Source organism: Lipotes vexillifer, unplaced genomic scaffold (genome assembly GCF_000442215.2).
Source record: "Lipotes vexillifer unplaced genomic scaffold, Lipotes_vexillifer_v1.1 scaffold911, whole genome shotgun sequence".
NCBI lineage: Eukaryota > Metazoa > Chordata > Mammalia > Artiodactyla > Lipotidae > Lipotes > Lipotes vexillifer.
Window position 1 is genome coordinate 2,278,406 of NW_006781377.1, and position 5,059 is coordinate 2,283,464.

A 5,059-nucleotide genomic window follows, 5' to 3' on the forward strand; every position below is an offset into this window, starting at 1 on the left:
TCACATGGATTGGGAAAGTTGGTGAGATAACCACTTTGGACTCCTAAAGATTTTCCTATTCCAGACCTAGCGAGGCTCTTATACATCCTGCTTTGGTTTTCCTTGAAATGGACCTGTGTATTCCCTTTACATTTTCCCATTTGCCCAAGTTAGTTTGAGTAGATTTTGTATCTAGTGTTTAAGGGTAATTTTCTAATGATAAAATCATGATTCTCATTACAAATATAAAAATAACATGTATTGAAGATTGTACTAGCTCTACAGTTAAATGGGGAAACCAGCAAGGTGTTACAACAGATTCAAAGGAGAATCCACACAACAGACACATTTGTTGATCAAGAATATTGAAGTGAATTTGCAAGCGGTTGTACAACTGGCTTTTGGGAGAGAGGGAGAATTGTCACACCACTGAACAGAACGTATATGTATGACTCTGGAAAAGAATGATCTGCATTGCTACTTGTTTCCTACAAGTTAATTTTAATCTCTAAACAGTTGTAAAATAGTCTAGTCAAAGACAAAAGTGACTATCTCTATATGATCAGATAATCCCAGCATTATAGCATTTCTTTGAGAGTATATCCAGTAATCTCTTTTTGCTTACTTCACCATCTTAAGTGTTTCCTCATACTAGTAAACAAATGATTCCTGTATAAAAGAGAGTGTTTCTCATATCTCTGTGTGAGAAAGTTATCCTTTTCGTGAAAGATCTGTACCTATGCAGAGACAAGAAGGGAATACCTGCAGCTACAAAGGCTGAATCATCAACCCTTGTGACCAAAGGACAATAAAACCCCTTATATCCAATCCCCCAAGCTGACTTTAAGCCACTCAAGTACAGGAAACTTGCTTTATGCCAAGCTGACCTTCACAAAGTATGTGGTAAGAAGTAGGTTACAGCAAATCAATAGTTGCTAATTGATTGCTTTAATTTAGCAAACTGAAGTAAAAAATTTGTGACTCTCAATATTTAAAACAACAACAGAAACTAAAAACAAGCACTCTCCCTACCCTGCTGTCAGGAATATCAGAAACTGAAGATTCTTGTGATCTACTAAAGGAGTCCAATGAGCTCATTGTCAAACTGTTCTTATATTGCAGGAACATTAAAAACTCTCTATAAAACATGAACAACTATACAATAAATATAATTTATGCTGTATTTTAATATGGAAAAGAAAGAAGCCTGTAAAAAAAAAAAAGAATTTATTGTACAAGGTACTAGGGAAAATGGGCTGATTCTATCTTTTTTTCCCCCTATCCCTTCCCTCAAGCCCAGGAAACTACTGTTAACTTGAAAGGATAAAGGATAACAGCGATCTGATTGTGGTGGCTGCCAAGCACCCAGCTAAATACAGCTAATAAGAGACCTTGAAAAAAGAGGGAGCTCTTCCTGGGAGTGACCGCTGGGGTCAGGAAAGCATGTCCTCCATAGAGATGAGTTGGTCCAGTTTGAGACGAGTCACTGATCACGGATTTCCCATCTCCAACATCTGCATGAATGCTTAGGCATGCTCTGGGAGATCAATGTAAGACTAACGAGCTCAGATAATAAACTCAGAATGCTAGGACACCTAGTTGTGAACCCACTGCTCAGCCACAGGGCCCCGTCTCAAAGCCAGCCCGTGTTCTTTCTTCTTGCTCTTAGGCTGTAGCCTTCTTTCTCGCCTTCAGGTGATGCCATCTTTCAGTTTTCTGTCAAGCTGTAAAGACAAACCTACGCCGGGGATTTTCCTCTTCGGGTGTTTTGTTGTTAATCACTACCAGGAACTAAATTAACATGAAAAACTGAGACAGAAAAAAAGGCAGATACAATGTTCTTACAGTAGCCTAGTTTCCGATTTAGTAAATGACAAGAGGAAAACAATTTACTTTTATTTCTCCAGTGGGGGGAAGGGTGGAGTTTTCCTCCTGCCCCACCCTCTAACTCCACATTTAGATGTAAATGAGACATGAAGATAAAATCCTGGTGCTAGAGTAGGTATCTCTTTGATACAAGTGGCAATTTACATTTTTTAGAACCCCTAGAGCTTTTCTTGCCCAGGCAGATCCTTTTGCAAAAGTGAGTTAGATACCTCCTTTTGGAAAACATGGAAGAAAAAACATCTCAGCTGCAGTGGAAATTTGGAGTACCAAAGTTTGAAAGGATTAAAAAAAAAAATTAAGATTAAGAAGAACTAAAGAATACTAATTCTCGGACTTCCCTGGCGGTCCAGTGGTTAAGACCCCGCGCTTCCAATGCAGGGGGCGCGGGTTCAATCCCTGGTCGGGAACTAAGAGGCAATGCGCCGCTGGGCGCGGCCAGAAAAAAAAAAAAGAAAAGAATGCTAACTTTGGGAAATTTTGCCCAGTAATATGAGAATTTCATTTAAGTTATATGAGAAATTCCTCACAAACTGAGGTGAAGTTGGGCTCTGAGTACATAATCAGAAGAGCACTTTCCTTTGGGACAAAGGGGACTCAGTTTGGAGTCCAGGAAAGACCTTATTTTTTGTGACTAAAGAAATTACTCTGGTACTACCTGATACTTGAATAACAGGAAAACTGTATTTTGTGTGATTTTGTAGCAAAGGAAAACTTAGCTATTCAAGACTGTAACTTAACGACTAGGAATGCTGTAGATTGGGTCATGAAGTGGGTGAAGCTTATGTCTGGCCATCTTTCCCTTTCTAATGCTTTCATCTCTTTCAAGTTTCTTTACTATCCAACATCTTTTATGTTCCATGTCCTTCTCAGTTAGCTAATTTCTATTTGTGTTACTCCTTTTTAAGTTATTAGTAATTTAAAAGTGGATTTTTTTCACTTTAATGTCTTATTTAATCCATTATATACAAAATACTATTTCAACCAGTAAATATTTTGAACAATAAGATATTTTACTCTTTTTTTTTGGTGTTGTCTTCAAAATCCAGTGTTTTAGAGTCTCAGTATGAACATTAAACTTTCATGAGAAAGACTTGATCTGTATTTAGATTTCATAAAATTTATAGTTGAAAAAATAAATTCACATACTCAAGTTCCTAACATACTTAAAATTGTTTTCTAATAACTGAATCAAATGAAGAGTTCTGCAGTTGGTGTTGGCTAGGAATTTAGAGAGGTGAAGGAAAGACAAGTGGCGGAATTCTGGCAACATGGCAGCCTGCAGGAGAGATAGCTCTATCTGCATACATATTCTAATTCGTGAGGGATCCTCCTTTCTGCCTCTTGTTTCTACTGAGGTATGCTTACTTACTCACTACCACACAACTGCAATTGCTACTGACTCACTATTTAAAGTATTGAAATTTTGTTACATTCTTATTTTCCTTCTCTTTCAAGCAAAATATGTCAGGATCTATCATCAATGACTTATATCTTAACTGAAGCTTATTTACATTGTTCTGCCTCTCCCAGATTTAATTGCATTTACCTTTTACTTTTGATAAACCTCCATCTAAGAGACCTGGACACCTAGCCCATGACCCTGATACAGACTTGACTGAGAAAAATAATCCTGATTCATGCCAAATGAAAGCTACACACTCTTATCCCACAGTGGGGTTTCAGGAGAGCGGGGCTCAGCAGAGGCAGTTGGATGCTGTAATCTCGAGATGGGTACCAAAGGCACAACGGATCATTTCCAACCAGCTCAGTGCTTATACAGCTGATAGAGCTAGGAATCAGTAGCCAATGATATCTCTCAGAGTATTTCCTTTCCTAGTATGGGCAGATATAGTTTATGATCTTTTGACTTCAAAGACTATCGCATTTAGTAACACTCTTTCACTGGGCTCTCAATCTTTGGTCTCTAATAATATGTATTTTTTCTTTTATCTCTTTTCAAAGGAATTTCAGGTGTCAAGGGAGAGGGAGAAGAGTGTTTGAGGACTGGAGTAGTGAGCAGGGTAACCCTCCCATGGCCCCTGAAATGTTACTTGTCTCCATCCTGTGACTGTACCCAGTTGAGAATCACTAAATCTTCCATTTTACCATTAACAGAGATTTGGTCAAGTTTGACATGTTGTTCTTTGTGTTATTAAAGCAATATTAATTTTTATTTGCTCTCCAAATAGAAAATTATAATATGGAATATACTGCACATATTTTCAGAGGTACAGTAAATGTACTATTGATCTGTGCTTTGCTTTCATTCTTCAACATTCATGAAATATGCTAATAATATAAGCTTAAAGAGAAGACTGGTTTAAACTTATACAGAAGATTGGTTTTATTCCTTAAACTGGGTGTGTGGTTTGTAATCCAAGATTTTTTCGAGTTGTAGGGAAGTAGCTTCACACTGCAGATATCAGCTGAATTTTTTTGTGCTGCTGATGACAATAGCAGAATATTAGGAAGTGGAAAGTTGGGGCACAAAAACAGAAATACAAATCAATGGAACAGGGTAGGAAGCCCAGAGAGAAACCCACGCACCTATGGTCAACTAATCTATGACAAAGGAGGCAAGGATATACAACAGAGAAAAGACAGCCTCTTCAATACGTGGTGCTGGGAAAACTGGACAGCTACATGTAAAAGAATGAAATTAGAACACTCCCTAAGACCATACACAAAAATAAACTCAAAATGGATTCGAGACCTAAATGTAAGACTGGACACTATAAAACTCTTAGAGGAAAACATAGAAAGAACACTCTATGACATAAATCACAGTAAGATCTTTTTTGACCCATATATCCTAGAGTAATGGAAATAAAAACAAAAATAAACAAATGGGACCTAATGAAACTTCAAAGCTTTTGCACAGCAAAGGGAACTATAAACAAGACCAAAAGACACCCCTCAGAATGGGAGAAAGTATTTGCAAACAAATCAACCGACAAAGGATTAATCTCCAAAATATATAAACAGCTCATGCAGCTCAATATTAAAAAAACAAACAACCCAATAAAAAAATGGGCAGAAGACTTAAGTATACATTTTTCCAAAGAAGACATATAGATGGCCAAGAGGCACATGAAAAGATGCTTGACATCACTAATTATTAAAGAAATGCAAATCAAAACTACAATGAGGGGCTTCCCTGGTGGCACAGTGGTTGAGAGTCCACCTGCCCATG